Source organism: Cetorhinus maximus, chromosome 3 (assembly GCF_964194155.1).
Source record: "Cetorhinus maximus chromosome 3, sCetMax3.hap1.1, whole genome shotgun sequence".
NCBI lineage: Eukaryota > Metazoa > Chordata > Chondrichthyes > Lamniformes > Cetorhinidae > Cetorhinus > Cetorhinus maximus.
In genome coordinates, this window is record NC_135881.1 from 141,054,943 (window position 1) to 141,074,036 (window position 19,094).

A 19,094-nucleotide genomic window follows, 5' to 3' on the forward strand; every position below is an offset into this window, starting at 1 on the left:
TCACACTGACCTCTCCGCAACTTTGCAGTGGGACAGGTGAGTCCTAGGCCGACGAGCCTGCCCTTGCCCCAATTGAGGCCCTTAAGTGGCCAATTAATGACCATTTAAGGGACATTGCACACCAAGCTTCAATTTTCAGGCTAACTAGAGGAATTCAGGGCGGGGGGGAGGAAGCCTGGAGAGTGACCCTGCTCAGGCCTTGGGTGGGAAGGTGGGTGGGCGTCTCCATCAACAGCCTTTGTATTTTCGACAATGAGCACCTTCCTCAAGGTTTGACCCGTCTGGGTGCTCCCTCCACCATGCCGCCCCCCAGCCCCCCCGTCTCTCCAACACCCCCCATACCCTGCTCTTCCTACCTCCTCTGGCCTCACCTCCTCTCTTCTCCTGACACCTCCACACTGGATTCCCAGGACTTCAAATCTGGGGTCTGCTTGCAGTCCCAGTGCTGTCCACTGCAATTACTGGCACTGCTGGGACTCGTGAGTTGTTGGCCAATCTGATTGGCCGGCATACCTCTGAGGCGGCTGAGGGGCAGAAGTCCCATCTCTAGTCAATTAACACTCTTAGGTATCGGCGAGGTTGCGTTCGATGCTGATTCTTCAGATGAAGGGAAATTCCGCCATCCCTAAAATCCTGGTCAGTATCCCCAGCGCTAACAAATCAAAGAGTCACAGACATATATGTGACTGAGACTGTGGTACATTTCCCTCCCCTCCTCCCCCATCTTCCTTTAAAATGCCCACACCATTTGCCTCTAACGTCTCACCTCCATCACCTAAGGGGCTCCCCTTGCAAGGTTCCATTCATAGCCATCCAAATGCAACCAGAGCATCTCCAGTAACGGCTTCTCCTCTGTCCCTGCACCATTATCTGTGGGCTCCCCAGGGATCTAACCTTGCCCCATAACCCCTCCGCACTTGTTCCCCTTGGTAATGCTATCCACAGGCAATGGGTCAGCATTCAATCTTATACTGATAGTGCAGTTCACAACTTTTCCTGATCTATGTCTTTTTATGCAGTGGCAGACCCTCCTATGGGTATCTGGGTAAGTATACCATGTGTATGGTACTGCCCCATACTGTCACAACTCACTGGTGATAGTACGCTGCAATATCAAGCCCACTGCCCCTTGAGCCACGACAAATGTGAAAAAGTTTGATCAACCCACTCAATTGTTTAATTTAGGTTAACAGAGCACCAGGTTTGTAAACTTAATAAGTAAATAACTGTTTATTGAACAAATTGTCTTTAACCAGTGGCTAAAGAAAGAAATATGAACTGCTAATTTCTAACTCTATAACCTAAACTCTACCCCTTCTTAAATCCCTATACACACACAAACGTGTGGGGAGGCGGTGGCATAGTGGTATTGTCACTGGATTGGTATTCCATAGACCCAAGGTAATGCTCTGGGAACCTGGGTTTGAATCCCACCATGGCAGATGGTGAAACTTGAAATCTGGAATTAAAAGCCTGATGATGACCATGAAACCATTGTTGTAAAAACCCATTTTGTTCACTAATGTCCTTTAGGGAAGAAAATCTGCTGTCCCTCTAGCCTACACATGACTCCAGACCCACAGCAATGTGGTTGACTCTTAAAATGCTCTCTGAACAAGGGCACTTAGGGATGGGCAATAAGTGCTGGCTCAGCCAGTGATGCCCACATCCCATGAATGAATATAAATATATAAGACACACAAAAGGGTCAAGTTTTATCGATGTTTTCCAAATTCCTTTCAGTTCTTTGTTGATGACACCACGAGATGGTCTTCCAGCATTTTCAGTCTTTAGTTCACTGGTTGAGCACTTGCCTGTGAATGTCTCTAACAGTGATTTTCCCCTTTGCCTCTTGACAGGGGTTTTCAGAGAGAGAGCAGGTTATAGAGATTTGAGGAGAAAAAGCCAGCTAGATATCATTGTAGAATTAGTGGAATCTGACACATAGCAGCAGGAGGTTTTAGGTCTCTTCCCTTTTGGGATAGGAGCTATTCTGCTGCACAGCTCTCACAGAAACCCTGGTCACCTGATCAGCAGCCAATTAAAACATTGTTGGTCGAGCAGTTCCCCATTAGACCAGACTCCTCCTCAGCAACATCCTGCCTTTCATAGCATATTTTATTCCAGGACACACTGTATATACCCCTCACACTGTTCTAGTAGACATGTCCTTCAAGCTGCAGCCATTGTAATTTTGATCCACAGTCCAACAGAAATAAAAAGATATGTTCTTTACAACACAGACCAGAAAAAAGTTTGGTACCTATATATTCTGTGTTTCTAATCTCAACCAGCACAGTGGTAATAAAAGACAGAACTGAACGTTTTCTACCCTTGGGATTCCCACAGTGCTCTAAAGCTAATTAATTACTTTTGAAGTATAGACAAGGTTGCAGTCAACTTGAGCATAGGAAGATTTTACAAACAAAAAATGAGATAAATGCCCAAGTTAGTCTTTCTTAAAGATGTTACTGAGGAATGAATATTGAAGTGGACATTGGGAGAACACCACTCTTTTTTTTAAAACTGCCACGAAAATCTTTAACAAAAACAGAATTACCTGGAAAAACTCAGCAGGTCTGGCAGCATCGGTGGAGAAGAAAAGAGTCGACGTTTCGAGTCCTCACGACCAGTTCTGTTGAAGGGTCGTGAGGACTCGAAACGTCGACTCTTTTCTTCTCCACCGATGCTGCCAGACCTGCTGAGTTTTTCCAGATAATTCTGTTTTTGTTTTGGATTTCCAGCATCCGCAGTAGTTTTTTGTTTTTACGAAAATCTTTACGTTCACCCACAAGGAATGTTAGGCCTCCTTACTAAAGCGCCCCCATTCCCAATTGTGAAATGCTCCCAAAACCCCATGATGTGCCCTAGTGACAGGGACCATTCCTTGAATCCCGGCCAGTGGCATTCATTGTTCCTTTTTAATTCATATTTAATCATATCCAAAAAAGTTTTGAGTTAGTTGGATCCCATGCACATATGAAGGGTTAACCCACTCAGATATGTCACCAACAAGTTAGTTTTATTTGTTTACAAGTGCTATATAGATACATGAAAAATTAAAAAGTGCAACACTGAAAATCTAACTGAAAATGCATTAGATAATCACAGAGCACGGGAGGAAGCCATTCGGTTCACTGTGCTTGTGGTCGGCTCTCTGAAAGAAGGATCCAATAATTCCTACTCCCCTTCCTTTTCCCCACAGTCCTGCAATTTTTTCCTCTTCAAGTACATAGCCAATACTCTTTTCAAAGTTATTAATGAATCTGTTTTCATCCACATTTTGAGCAAGTGCATTCCAGATGACAACAACTCGCTGCAAACAAAAACCCCTCACCTCTGTTTCTTTTGCCAGTCATTTTAAATATACATCCTTGGATACCGGTCCTTCTACCACTGGAAACTATTTCTCCCTATTTATTCTATCTAAATCTTTCATGATTTTTAACAGCTCAATTAAAACCCCCCTTGACCGTCTCTGTTCTAAGGAGAACAATCTCAGCTCCACTAGCCTCTCCACATAACTGACGTCTTGCCATGTGTTTGAAAATTTCTGGATTTCGTCTTCTCCAATGCATAGGGTGGGATTTTCCAGCCCCGCTCGCCGCTGGGATAGTCCGTTCCCACCGAAAGTCAATGCACTTTTGGCTGGGCTGCTGCATCCTCTGCAGTGGGTCCCGTCACGGCAGAGTCGGAAAATCCCGGCCATGGTACCTACAATCTTTCATCCGCTTCTCTGTGATATTCAATGTACCATTGTTAATTGACAAAGTACTCTACAGTAGAAAAAGAAAGTCTAGCATTGTTGTTGTCTCTTCAACACTTCAAAGTTTATGTCCAACACGATAACAAAGAAACACTAATCTACACTGAGCACAATTCACTGGCGTTCATTGAAAAGTTTAAAACTCAAAATGTGAGGCTGTTTAGATAGAGTCTATTGTTTCAACCACTCAATGTAAAGATTGTTCAGTGCCAGTAAAGATAATGTGATTGCAGATGCATTGACCTGGGTGTAAAATAATAAATTAAGTTAAAGGGGTAAAAAATGCTGAAGATTGTATAAGGGGGAGGAAGGATGAGGGTGAGGGGGTGCAGAGGGGGGAAGGGATTCTGGTGGGGGAAGGGGTTCCGGGGGGTAAGGGTTCCGGGGGGAGGGATGTGGAGGGGTGGAGGGGTGCAGAGGGGTGAAGGGGGGCGGAGGGGTGAAGGGGTGCGGAAGGGGTCGTGCAGGTGAACATGCAGGGGAGTGGTCAGATGGGTCCATATCTGCCTCCTGGGGAACGAACTGAAGGTGGGCGTGGTATGGAGGAAGGGTGAGAATGACCGATGGCAGAGTGAGGTGGAAGGGTGGAAGGTTGAGGATTCGACGGTAATGATAGAAGGGATGGCGAGGGTTGTTGGTGGGGACCTGGAGGCACACATGGACCCTGGGGATGGGAAGGAGGTGGTTGGGGAGGGCAATGTGGATGAGGGTGGGATTTTTAGGAAGGAAAGGAACGTGCACGTTCACCTGGACAACCCCAAAGGAAAAAGGGTTGTGGCTGGTAGGTAACGGAGGGGAGGTAGAAGGTGGATGCTGGGGAGAGTCAACTGTGATGGGGGAGAGGAAATGGGGGACTGGGGAGGGTAAAGGATGGGGGAGCGAAAGTAAAACCTAATTAGCGCCATGCTGTCCAAATGAAAATTGTAACGAGAGTCGTGTTGGGCGAGACCAGGTGCTGCATGGGAGTGCGATCAGTGGATGGGCGGAGACAGGTCGGCTCAGATGGACAACTTAAAGTGAACCCCAGCAGCAGCATTCAAAATGCTCAGGACATTAAGATGGGTGTGAAACGTGAAGGGTCCGTGTGCGTGGGAGAGTGCTTGCACGAGGCCCCTAAAGGCCCTGGCACACATACAATCTTCACTCCAGAATCAGTTGTGAGCTGGTTGCTCCCTTTATGGTAATGGGTCTTCCAGGCTGCTTATTTCCACCTCTTCGCTGGAGGAGGAGTCCTCTTGGCTGCAGATGAGGATGTGGGTGGAGCTGAGGGACTGGCTGACTGAGGGTGTTGGTCCCTTGGCAGGGCTCCCTATGAACCAAAGTAGAGATAAGGAGTACATGTCAGCAGAGTCAAAAGCAGGAGAGAGAGCACTCACAGTTGCGTTGAAGGTGGGATGATGTGGTGCAGGATCCTCAGGTGGGTGTTCGCCATCGACCTCATGATCGCCACAGGCAGGGTTCACATCCTTACCAGTCAGCACGATGACACACTCCTCAAAGTGAGTGAGGGGCCTAACATGGGCCACTCCACCTGCCCCCCTGCACCACCCCCCCCCCCCCTCCCCCCCCCCTCCCGGTCTGGGACCTCTCCCTGCTGATGTGAATCAGCTTCTCCTGCATGAAAACAGATGGAGAGAGTGTGAGTAGGACCCATGGCACTGCGTGGAACATTTGTGTGGTGAGTGGAGCCATGGGCAGGATGAGGACGCGAGCTCGAGAGGATATGAGCCTGATGGATATGTGGGTGTGTGTGTGAGAGTTAGACGTGTGATATCCCTGTGGATGTGTGATGGGTTTGTGAGTGTGTGAGTTGAGAGCGATGAGAAGATAGAGTTACCCTGGCAGAATGCATGAAACCATTCATCCTATAGCGGCACTGGGTGGCTGTCTTCTTTTGCAGGGCATTGGCACTGACCACCGCTGCCACCGCCTCCCAAGCCTGGCTGGTCACACTGTTGCCCATCCTGTGGCCAGAGCGGTGGTAGAGGACCTCGCGGCAAGCCTCATGGCATCCAAAAGGCGTTCCTAAACCTGGGGGCTGAAGTCTTTTTACCTATCATGGACATCTCCCCTGCAGCAGTCGTGGACTGGAAGCACTGAGATCTGTGCACGAGGCTAGACTTTAAATATGGCGCCCGGCGTGATGAAGTGGCGAGGTGTTGGCGGGTGGGCAAATCGGAACCCACCTGCCATGGAAATGGCGTGTTTCCCGGGAATGCATAAATAATATGGCGGGTTTGGGTTGATACCGCATAAAGAAAAATGTTGTTTTACCCACCCGCTACCGCACTTAGTGCAAATCTGGGACGATTCCGCCCAGTGTTTTTGAAGAATATGTTTTCCTTTAACCATTGCTGATACATGGATTCATTTTTTAACAAGTTATTTGAAGTAACATCTCTACGAATTTCCTGCAAATGTTTTTTTTCCCATCATCTTAAAAATGTCTCCAAGTTTACGCATAGTTTCTTTTTTTAAAAATTCATTCACATTATGTGGGCTTCGCTGGCTGGGCCAGTATTTATTGCGCATTTCTAGTTGCCCTTGAGAAGGTGGTGGTAAGCTGCCCACAGTGCTGTTAGGAAGGGAGTTCCAGGACTTTGACCCAGCGACAGTGAAGGAACGGCGATATATTTCCAAGTCAGGGTAGCGAATGGCTTGGAGGAGAACTTCCAGGTGGTGGTGTTCCCATGTATCTGCTGCCCTTGTCCTAGATGGTAGAGGTCATGGGTTTGGAAGGTGCTGTCTGAGGAGCCTTGGTGAATTTCTGCAGTCCATCTTGTAGACGGTACACACTGCTGCCACTGTGTATCGATGATGGAGGAAGTGAATGTTTGTGGATGGGTGCCAATCAAGCGGGCTGCTTTGTCCTGGACAATGTCAAGCTTCTCAAGTGTTGTTGGAGCTGCACTCATCCAGGTAAGTGGGGAGTATTCCATCACACTCCTGACTTGTGCCTTGTAGATGGTGGACAGGCTTGGAGGAGCCATTGCCTGTTAACTCGAGTCTCCACAGGTAAGTGTAATGGAAACCTGCATGAACTGAAACTTCCCATATATGCTTTGAGAGACACATTATTAAAGGAGCTTCAAAGACACATGACTGTATCAATAAATTAATCCTGGTTGTGTGCATTTTGTAATTTTTAATGTCATTTATTATGTCACAAACCTTATTTCTAGTCATAAGCACTCAGCTGCATGGATAAAATTGGATTGCAAATGTCAGCAATTTTCAAAAATACTTCCATCAATTCAACGAGTTCAGCTTTCCTTTTTTTTTAAATGACAGATTTTGCTGACTGTTCAGACTGGATCTATTTTCATACATCTATAGTGGTTCCCCAATAGAAGCTTTTCCACTCATACCAGCCCTCCCTCCCTAAGGTGCGACATTTTGCTCAGTTCTGAGTGTGTAACTTCAACCAATCAGGCCCAATTATCATACATAAATCACAATTTTTCATTTGGCACCAAAATGTGAGGCCAAAGTGTGGCAGACAAAACACGCGCTACACATAGGAGCATAATTTTAGCTTTTACGCCCCTGGGGAACTTTTGGGATCAGACTGGCTGCTTATCTTACAATCTGCTCAACCTTATTCTCCATTGGCATCAGTGGAAAGTAAAATTGGGCAGATTGTAAGAGGAGTGGCCAATCTGGTCCCACCAACTTCCCACCAGGTGGATTAAGGTAAAATCACCCCCGCCCAACATTTTTAATATTTACTAGAAGGGTGCCTTGGCATTGTTGATCATGAGTGAAATTAAGAACATGTCTCCTATTTAGTTTGAGATAACTTGATCACCAACCAACAGTTCAAATCAGCTTCCTGAGCTCTGCTAATCATAGTCCTTTAGAATCACTGATTTTATGTATTTCAAAAGGATAGTTATTTAAATATGTTCTTTCAATTCTTTTTGAATACTTTGGCAAACTTTATTAAAACAGATTGTGTATAAAAAACACTGTAAATGCTGGAAACCTGAAATAAAAGCAGAAAATGTTGTAAATACTCAGCAGGTCTGGCAGCACCTAGGGACAGAGAAACAGAGTTAATGGCTGGAATTTTCCATCCCTCATACCGGCGGGATCGCAGCAATTTCAGTGGCTCGCCGGCCCCGCCGTGCGGGAACCTGCCACGGAGGGGTGGGGTTGGGCTAGAAAATTCCTGCCAACATTTCAGGTCTGCAAACTTTCATTCGTGTTCAACTGTTCTCTGGAGCTATAAAGCATAACCCAGTGACAAAACACTTTATATTTCTATAGCATTTGTCACATAAAGGAGAATATCTCAGAGGTTTATAATTACTGGAAAAATGGGAAAAGTGGAAGAAAGAGGAAAAAATCAGGGTTGGGGTGGCAAATCTTTTCATTGATGAAAAGATACTTAGAATCAAGTCACAATGCAAAGATATTCTGGAAGAAAATCCCATAGGATAGGGCATAGTAGCTGAAGGAGTAGCTTCTGATGGTAAATAGGAAACAAGTACTAATTTGATCTTTAGATCTCAAAAAATGGAAAGAAGATTGAAGGTATGCTACATGTTTCACAATTACTCTTCTCATGTCCTGGCAAAATACATCAATTTATAATTTTCTTTGAATTGATAATTATCCCATATTCAAACCCATAATCAGTCTAATAGCTGAATGTAGAAGAGTCCTTTCATGGATCATTATCTATATCCATAATCTATTCCAGTGCTCTTTCCAGACACTAAATTCTAATAATTCAAATGCACACAGTCTTTCAAGCATCATCACAATTAGATATAGCTATACCTTTCCGCTTCCCCTCAAATGTGATCACATTATAAATTAAATAACCAGACCTGTTATACATTTGCACAGGACAAGATCACATCCAGTTTTATATGAGCTTTACCCAACTTCTTAGCCACAAATATTTTGTCAAAATTTAGCATTATTTTGCCAGACTATTTTTCCAGACATAGCAATCTTGCTCTCATACATGGCAATTTGCAGGTGCCTTTCATCACACCTTTATCTTTTAACCCAAAATCAGTTATGCCTGTTTTTTATTCTCATGATCTCATCACCATATTTTTGTCATCTACATAGATTCGAATTCTTATCTACTTTAGCAAGAAAAACACATTTTCAATGGCATTGCAAAGTTCATTATTTACGAACATATGAACACACAAACACATGAATTAGGGGCAAGAGTAAGTGACTCTGCCCCCTCGAACCTGCTCTGCCACTCAATAAAATCATGGCTGATCTGATTTCTCCACATTCCTGCCTGCCCCCTATATTTCCTGTACTCAGCAATGTTGAAAATTGCCCTGGTATGTCCTGTACACAAAAAGCAGGACAAATCCAACCCGGCCAATTACCATCCCATCAGTCTACTCTCGATCAACAGTAAAGTAATTGAAGGGGTCATCAATAGCACTATCAAGCTGCACTTGCCTAGCAATAACCTGCTCACTGATGCTCGGTTTGGATTCCACTGGGGCCACTCAGCCCCTGACTTCATTACAGCCTTGGTTCAAACATGGACAAAAGAGCTGAACTCCAGAGGTGAGGTGAGAGTGGCTGCCCTTGACATCAAGGCAGCATTTGATCAAGTGTGGCATCAAGGAGCCTTAGCAAAACTGGAGTCAATGGGAATCAGGGGGAAAACTTTCCACTGGTTGGTGTCATACCTAGCACAAAGTGAGATGGTTGTGGTTGTTGGAGGTCAAATATCTCTGTTCCAGGATATCACCACAGGAGTTCCTCAGGGTAGTGTCCTAGGCCCAACCATCTTCAGCTGCTTCATCAATGACCTTCCCTCCATCATAAGGTCAGAAGTGGGGATGTTTGCTGATGATCGCACAATGTTCAGCACCATTTGCGACTCCTCAGATACTGAAGCAGTCCATGTCCAAATGCAGCAAGACCTGGACAATATACAGGCTTGGGCTGACAAGTGGCAAGTACCATTTGCGCCACACAAGTGCCAGGCAATGACCATCTCTAACAAGGGAGAATCTAACCATCGCCCCTTGACATTAAATGACATTACTATCGCTGAATCCCCCACTATCAATATTCTGGGGGTTACCATTGGCCAGAAACTGAACTGGACTAGCCATATAAATACTGTATCTACAGGAGCAGGTAAGAGGCAAGGAATACTGTGGTGAGTAACTCACCACCTGACTCCCCAAAGCCTGTCCACCATTTCAAGGCACAAGTCAGGAGTGTGATGTACTCTCCACTTGCATGGATGAGTGCAGCTCCAAAAACGCTCAAGAAGCTTGACACCATCTAGGACAAAGCAGCCCCCTTCCACAAACAGTCACTCCCTTCACATTCAACATACAGTAGCAGCAGTGTGTACCATCTACAAGGTATACTGCAGAATCTCACTAAGGGTTCTTAGACAGCATCTTCCAAACCCATGATCACTACCATCTAGAAGAACAAGGGTAGCAGACACATTGGAATACCACCACCTGGACTTTCCCCTCCAAGCCACTCATCATCCTGACTTGGAAATATATCGCCGTTCCTTCACTGTTGCTGGGTCAAAATCCTGGAACTCACTCCCTAACAGCCCTGTAGTTGTACCTACACCACATGGACTGCAGCGGTTCAAGAAGGCAACTCACCATCTTCTCAAGGGCAATTAGGGATGGGCAATAAATGCTGGCCCAGCCAGCGAAACCCACATCCCTTGAATGAATTTTTTTAAAATTCTGTTTATCTATGTTATGGTATTTCAGCTTAGCCTTTACTAATACTAATTTGTCATGTTAAAGGAACCAAATCAGTCCTGTCACTTTTTTTTCACCCTGTTGTTTTGTGCAGATCCTGTCCAATATTTCACAGCTACATGCTGTTATCCTTCTTCTCTAGGCAGCTCTTTCTGTGTAATGGTCTCCGATCTTCTCCATGTAAACATATGTTAACACCCTCCAAATTGAAAAGTTGCAACAAGCTATACAGAAGGCTGTTTTGTACAAATTGCATTATTTAAAAATATATATTTCCCATTGATAATAAACTCAAGAAAATCCTTGAAAAACATCCTTTAACTATGAAAGTAATTTGAAAGCAAGTCTGTGTAAATTGGCTGGCCCCTGGCTGACTCCTTGAGCTGGGGTGAGCTCGAGATGCCCGGCCCACCCTCTCGCATTGACACTGATGGATGCCTGCAAGTGCCTCAGCGATGGAGCACAGCTCCTGCAGCTGTGCAGGACCAATGTCCTGGACCAAGGCCTCCATGGCAGCCGCCAGCCTACCAGTGTTGACCTCAGTATGTTGGCATACCAGTGCTATCAACTTAGACTGAAGGTGGATGGACTCCTCCATCATGCCTTGAAATCTGAGGAGTGCAGCGGACATCCCTTCCTGTTGTTCCCGAGCTTGCCTTCCAGCAACCTAGGTATGACCGAGCCCAAAGGCTCGTCCTCTGACTTGGACTCAGCAGATTTCTGGCCTCTAGCAGTCCTCCGAGTGCCGGAGACCTGGGAAGTCCCCGCCTACTGTGGATCAGACAGTGTGATGTGCTCACCACATTGTGACCCCGAGGCTAATCTAGAACTGGGTCCCACCAATGTGCATGTCTCTGTGCTGGTGGAGAGTGTGGGTGAGCACTGTGATGGGTCTTCAATGTCTGCGGATTCCTCTTCCATGCTGTCCTCGGGGCTGAAGTCGAGGACCTGGCTCGTGGGCTCTCTTGGCTGCTTCCCAGATGTGCCTGCAAACGCAAGGAGAGATAACTACTGCATAGCAGGGGACTGTGGAACAGGGGACCTCACTCACAGCATGGTTGTCTGATGGATGTTGCACTGCTGGATCCTCACTTGCTTGAGTGCCACTGACCTCACCGTCAGCACAGGACTGGTCCAGATCGTCACCAGCCAGCTGGATGGCTCTGTTTAGAAAGTCCATGAGGGGCTTGATGTCAGGCATTTCTCCGCAGGTAAGTAACTTCTCCCTGTTGGTGTGTGCCAGCTTGTCCTGCATGAATACAGATGGAGAGAGTGTAAGCAGGACGCCTGCCAGGCCAAATGAGAAGGATGCCTGGCATGTGTGGGTGCTGAGTGGTGCCATGGATGGGATGAGGACATGGTCTGCAGGGCAGATGATGGTGAGCGTGAGAGTGAAGGTTGATGTCCCTTGAACTGGCAGTGAGTGAGGGCCCTGTGGATGTGTGATGGGTTTGTGAGTGTGTGAGTTGAGAGTGATAAGAGTGACTTACCCCGATGGAACGGAGGAGATCATTCATCCTCTTTCTGCACTGGATGGCTGTCCTCTTTTGCAGGACATTGGTGCTGACCACCACTGCCACCGCCTTCCATGCTGGATTGGTAACCTTGCTTGCTGGTCTTCACCCAGCCCAGGGGTAAAGGACATTGTGGCAGACCTCCATTGTGTCCAGGTGCCTGAGGGAGGTGTTGGAAAATTTGGGGGCAGCATGCTTCCTCCCTTTGGCAGCCATGACTTTCCAGCAGCTTTTGATCCCTTAGAGAGTACTAGCTCTGTGCAGGGGCGTCCTTTAAATATGACACCTGGATTACTGAAGATCTGAGGTGATGGTAGGATGGGCAAATCAGAAGCTGCTCCATCAGCGATCCAATGTGAAACCTGTGTCTCTGCATTTTTTAAACAAAGTGCCGCACAATACGATGGAAAAAGCTGCCATTGCCATCAGCAGGTCATATGCCACTTTCCCTGCTTGATATAGGACTTTGCCAATTTCTGGGACAATTCCGCCCTATACCTCCAAAATGTGTTTCACTGGCTCTCCAAATCTCTTTGTTTTTCCATCTCACTCATTGCACCCTCCACAACGTGGGCGTGTGCCTCTTTCTTTGTCCCCCAAATCTCTGTTGTCTGTTTTGCTTATTTCTTTCTCTCCTATGTGTGTCTTTCTGACCCTCACATTTCTCTTTCTCCCAATCTCTCTCTCTCCCCTTTGGCTGTGTATCTCGGTCCCTCCAACGTCTTTTACTTTGTTCCCCGAATTTTTCTCTTTTTCTCTTTCCCTGCCATCACCCGTTTTTGTTTCTCCGGTGATCCAATTTGTCTGTAACCCTACAATCACTCTCCAATAATGGGGCTGGAGAGTATTTTTGTTGGAAATGAATTGGCAGGGGATAAACCAAGGATCCATACCCAGTCAAGCATATGTATCCTGCCATAACAATGAACCAAACATTGCTTCACCTAAAATTGTCACTGACTTGTGCTCCAAGTGACATCTACCATGTTTTAGGCACTGTTATGAAACTGGCACTTCCCTTTACATCTCTCTCCTTCAATCTGTAGCAAAGGACTCCTCAAAATTGTCTCCGTGTCCTCAATGTTTTGCACGCAGCCTAATGCAGGCTGGCTGCCACCTAAACAGAAGCTCATTTGCACAGTATAATTAGCAAGAGCCCAGAAATGCTAGCAATGAGTGCCTTGGTGTACAGTTGAGTTGTTGAAGCAAAGTAATCTTTTGGTGCTTGTGCTTAGCTACAACCTTTTCAGGAGTGCAACATGTCACGTAGCATCCAGATGATCAAAACTTCTGCTTTTAATCAAAACTTATCTTCTGTTGCTTTTTAACAATGGATGCAAAGGGCTTTGGGATGCCCTAAGGTCATGAAAGGAGCTATATAAATGCAATATCTTTCTTTCTACATGCCTAATCATCGTGGATGAACCAGATCAGCCCAACAAGTTGATTCGGAAATCATTTGTCTTATTAAATAATGATTAGTTGTCTATATTTTTGCTACATATATAAAATAAAAATCAAAGTGCAAACATTATTCTAAAAGTTAAAGTCTTTATTTTATTTTATGTGTAACCTAATGCATTTCCAGCTTCGTTATTATGGTGATTAAACTCCATTACCGTGCAAAGAATGGAAGCTCCAAGTTTTAAAACATTAACACTGACGTTGGATGCTATGTTATTCTTTCAAACTAAGTACAAGACAAAAAGGCCTGGAGATCAAATCCATTCCAATACATTCTGGGGATGTCGGCATCTCTAGCAAAGCTGGCATTTATTCCCCATTCCTAAATGCCCTGAGACAACTTCTTGAGCTTTTACTTCTTGAACAACTGTAGTGATTTTGTACAACTGAATTTCTTGCTATTTTACCTCAGAGGACAGTTAAGTGCCAAACATGTTGGTGAAGTCATATATGGCCAGACTGGATAAGGATTGCAGGCTTCCTTCCTTAAAGCACACTAGTAAACCAGTTAGGTTTTTACCACACACTGGCAGTCACTTTTACTGATACCAGTTTTTACTTCCAGAGGAATTCCTCCCTCCAGGAGTCAGTGAAACATGGCCTACTTGGCTGTGCCTCAGTCATCTCAGGGCTGGTGTTGGCCCTTATTCAGAAGTGGGAATACAGCCAAACAAATTCTCTCAACTATAACTGTGGAGAGGCATCCCAAAAGATGAAATATCTACTAAACTGCCCTCTACTACCAGAGCCTGATGTCTGAAGGTCTTCAACTCTTGAGCCGGAGCCTGCATGGAACAGTGGCGAGGGAAGGTATAGCGAGACAACAAGAAGATTTCCCTTTTTTTTAAGAAACATAATTCAAATAAAGAACTGTCATGGTGCAATTTAAACTCACATTCTCTCGATTATTAGTTCTGGTCTCTGGATTATGAATTCAGTAATCTAAATACTACGCTACCATATCCAATAATATAAATTATCGTAGTCAAGCATATCATGTGCCTCACCTGTCGAAAAGGTTACCAGCCACCGAGATGAAAGGTGCAAGATGAGAATTATTCAGGCATCCATTTGCTGCCACCTTATTTCAATTTGCCCTGCAATGTTATATTTACAGCAATATCCATTGGAGCAGGACTTTGGATCTCCCGTGGGTGCATCAAAGGATACTCTACTTTATGAAAGGTTCTCTCACGCCCTCCTTAAATCTCAGCCTCTCTACTTCTCTTTATGGCACTCATTAAAACCCATTTCTTTGAAGACACATTTGGTCATCTGATCTATCTCCTAATATAACTCAGTGTCAAATGTTGTTTCATAATGTTTGTAAAGCACCTTGGGATGTCTTATTCCAACAAAGTTGCAATATAATGCAAGCTGTTGTTTTCAAAAATTAGCAGTGGGCAAAATGTAATGGGGAATTTATTACATGAAATATGTGTGGAAGTATGTGATAGTTACAGAAATGTGCCTTGTAGGCAAAACTTTTAAAGTTGCAGATATTGCAATTAAATAAGAGTTACAGTATGGTTTCTTAGTAGCTGAGAGAGTAATTGCAGCATTACGTTTCACTGATCAGGAAGGTTCCAGTTTGTATTTGAGTTTAGGCCAAGTTAGCTGATGTAAACCTGAACTGTGTTAGCTACAATTCATCGTGTCCTTTGGCTAGGAAAAGGAAACAAATCAGGCGGTGTTTCCACCCTAGCTAGCTATTCAGTGATTACTTCTTGTTTTTGGTAATGGCCTTCATTGTGATGCTCCCCATCATAGAATAATCAACTGACATTAGGGGATGAATTTCACGCTTGGTGTGTGTGTGAACCGGTGGGCCCGGAAGTGGATGGAGGAAATTAGATGATTATTTGAAAAGAAACAATGTGCAAGGGTAGGGGAAAAGGCAGGAGAATGGCATTAGGTGAATTGCTCATTTGCGGAGCCCTTGCAGGCTCGGTGGGCCGAATGGCCTCCTTCTGTGATGTAACAGTTCTGTGATTCTTTGCTGTCAATTGCTTAGGGACATTCGCTCTCAAAATATATGGAAAGGCATGGGTTTCTTTCCAGTGCTGTATCCTGAACAGTTCCACTTTTGAACTTTTCCAAGATGAAACTCATGTTTTCTGGAATTCATTCTTTACCTGGTGCGGTGCTGCTCACACCTCATGTACACTCTGTCATGATGATTGCGTGTATCACTAATTGAGGCTGCACAAATTAAATCAACTCGGCATTATTATAGGATAGTTTGAAGTGTTTGTCTCCTTACTTCTCCCCCATTTTAAGTCACATGTATGCCTCACTACTAGTAGAGCAGTAACAGAGCAAAATAGTCTGGATCGCGCTGCAATCGATTTCACTGCATTACCCTCAACCCGAGTTGCAGATTATGCAGTGTTCATTATATCTTCAATCTAATATCTGCTATACTCATCCAGCAGGACTGGCGGATCTGAATGTCACGAGCCAAGAGTGGAGTATTTGACTTAATCTATTTAGAGATTTGCTATTATTGCCAATTCCCAGCAGAATCTTGGTACAAACGGCGGTGAAATATTAACACTGATCAGAATTGGAGTAAAAGCTCCTGCACCACCTCTCTTCTCCCTCGATCACGTACTAGGGGGATGGCATGGGGAGGGGGGCGGGTAATAGTTACAAATTCAAGGTACAAATCTGTGAATTGAAATCAGAAATGATTGAGCAGGGTAATTAAACCCTAACACCTCGTACCAGAAACTGGCCCCGAGAATCCTCACCATGAAATCCATTGGGATCTTTAGTGACAGAAACAAAAACCCATTCCGAGTGATCTAACGCGCTTGAAGGTGGGGGAGACAGGAAGAAAAAAGTTTCGTCCATGCGTTCAATAAATTTCGACAACGCAACTTTGAACCGATCGTATTGAAATTGCTGCTCCATTAAACTAATTCCAATGCAGCCGCTTGCAGGAGATGCTGTGCTCACTACGTGAGGTAAAGCAGCCACACAATCCGGTTTAAATTTCAGTGCCAATTCACTAAATATTATTCAAGTATTGACAATGATGAAAAATTGGCGACTAAACAGTTAAAGCTTCTTCACGTGAGTTAAGTCATTTCAAAACCACTGTTTTGCAGAACCGTGTAATGTATAGTTCCTGCATTAAATATTTGAAAAGCATCAGTGCAATCAATGATGCCCATAATACAATTATAATTTTGAGCTGCAATATTTTTTCTGTTAATTTCCTTTCGAGCAATGCAACGTTTTTACCTCAGCGAATCTCATCTAATCCCACGATTGCGGACTTGGGAGCCGGTCTCGTTCCCTCAAATTGCAGCTTTGGGCTGAGCCCCTCACTATAAAGAGCACACCCTCAGTACCTACAATAAAGTGTCAAAGCATAATAACTCACAGCTCATCCAAAGCCATTGCTAAACATCAGGAAATTAAAGATCAGGCATCAGGAACAGCGATCACGGACGTCTCACCCCTTAGCGAAAGGTGCATGACTTTCAGGAGCAACAGGCAGCTCATTGCTTACCAATGTGGCGGGGGAGGGGTGGGGGGAGACCCCAAGAAGAAGCTGTCCTCCGTTTCCAGGGTTTCTGCTCAGCTCAGTTTCCTCGCATCGTTTCACCTGCGCGGAAATAAAGCACTGTTTGCGTCTTTAACGAAAAAAATTCCTAATCGTCACGTTTCAGCTTGTTGCGAACAAGTAGTGGATGAGAAAGCACCGCTCTCCTCTCCATGGACACACCTCGCGATGACATCTGCGGGAGGCTGTGCTCCGGAGGAGAGGGTTTCATCCCTCAACTTGGAGAAATCGCTGCGTGTTCCATGGTATCGCTTTGAAGCGCTTCCAGCAGCTCCTCCATCTCTCACAGGAGGAAAAGCTTCACCTTAACATGCAGCAGATCACAGTGGCCGTCTTTCAAGCAAAACAAATACCACTGCGGCCATAGCTTAATGTCACAGCAAACTAATGTCCCAAAGCACAGCCCCATAGTCGAACTTAGCTATTTATGGATGAATTATTATCTTGAAATAGGCTTTTACTTGGATATTTATCCATCGCCGGCTAAGAACACACCCCCCTGGACTGATTGCAGGACGAGAATATATTTCAGTGAAAGGAAGCCTTGAAACATTTGCTCACGTTCCCAGTGGATCGTGGGGGCGGCCTGGATTTCCCCACTCTCAGCATTGGGAAGCAGGTCATGTTCCAACCCTCTCTCCGGTTACTGGCTGCAAACTATGTTACATAAGTTAGAAATTTTGCTTAGGCTGTTGCGAGGGGGGTGATTATAAATGATACATGAGGTAAACAGCAATTGAAAATGACCGTGTCTTTGGAAGGTGGGCACGTAGGGCAGCGCTGGGAGGTGAGGCCCTGTGGGTTGGGGGGTGGGGTCATGGGCAGAGCACTTGTTGACAGATCTGGGGGGGGGGGGGGCGAGGCCTTGTGGGCGGGGCCCTGTGGGTGGGGTTGGGGGTGAGGCCCTGTGGGTGGGGTTGGGGTCGGGTCCTTTGCATGGCATTGGGGGTGTGTGGTCCTGTGGCTGGGGTTGGAGCGGAGCCCTGGGGGTGATGTTGGGGGCAGGGCCCAGTGGGTGGGATTGGGGGCGGGGCCCTGTGGGTGATGTTGGGGGCAGGGCCCAGTGGGTGGGGTTGGGGTGGGGTCCTTTGGGTGGCATTGGGGTGTGTGGTCCTGTGGGTGGGGTTGGGGATGGGGCGGGGTCTTGTGGGTCAGTTTGGGGTCATGCGCAGGGCACTGTTTGACAGGACGGGCTGTGGGTGGCTGGGAGTGGGATCAGGGGTGAGGTCAGGAGTCGTGTTCTGTGTGGCAAGGCCCTGTCGCTGGGGGCAGGGAGTGGGGTCGAGGTCAGTGGTAGGGCCCGCATGCCCAGGAGGGGACAGGGCCCTGTGACAAAGTCAGGGCCGAAGATGGGGCCCATGTGATGGGGTGGGGCTGGGTGCAGGGCTCTTTGTGTTGGGGAACTGGATCAGTGTGTGCGTGAGTGGTGCCCTGTGATGTAAAGGGGGCAGAGCCAGGGAGCAGGAGGCGAGTACCAGGTGCCAGGGGGTGAGGCTCAGAGTTTTTTATTTATTCTTTCTTGGGATGTGGGCTTTGCTCGCAAGGCCAGCATTTGTTGCCCTTCCCTAATTGCCCATGAATTGAATGGCTTGCTAGGCCATTTCAGAGGACAGTGAAGAGTCAACCAATTTGAGAGGTCACTTTTAAAACTGAATCCATCTGATATCCATCACATGTCCAGGTGGATTTGGAGTTGCAAACATCTTCTACTTGCAGGGTTTGCTGTACCTAGATGCAGATGCATCAATGTGACTTTTAAAAACATCGTGGAATGCCTGAAGCTCTAGAAAGTGTTCAAGAGGAGAGGATGTCCGGCACAGCTATCACTCCTGTCTGCGGCACTGCTGCTGACACCGCCATTGAAATGGAACCATGTTGTGACCATCCATCTTTACGACCCCCATATTACAACTGTAGATTTGCCAACTTCTTTTGCCAGGTACATCAAGGTGACTGTGAACAGCACTGAAGTCAAGGACCCAGTCAGGATTTGGACCAGCAAATGGCAGATCAATGTGACCTTGTGAATGCCAAGGGAACCATCC

The 19,094-nt window shown here is 45.9% G+C and overlaps 1 protein-coding gene across 2 annotated transcripts in view; it reads right to left on the reverse strand.

Annotated features, from left to right (window-relative positions):
* lrrc3b (leucine rich repeat containing 3B) overlaps window positions 1-17,701 on the reverse strand; it is a 115,969-nt gene extending 98,268 nt beyond the window's left edge. Inside the window, exon 1 of one of the 2 annotated variants that reach the window (XM_078539054.1) lies at window positions 16,996-17,701. The gene's annotated coding sequence lies outside the window, so the exon portion shown is untranslated. Of the gene's footprint in view, window positions 1-16,866; window positions 16,956-16,995 lie in introns of those variants that run through there. The other variant, XM_078539055.1, reaches the window with a different exon arrangement.
* Window positions 17,702-19,094: the final 1,393 nt, after the last annotated feature.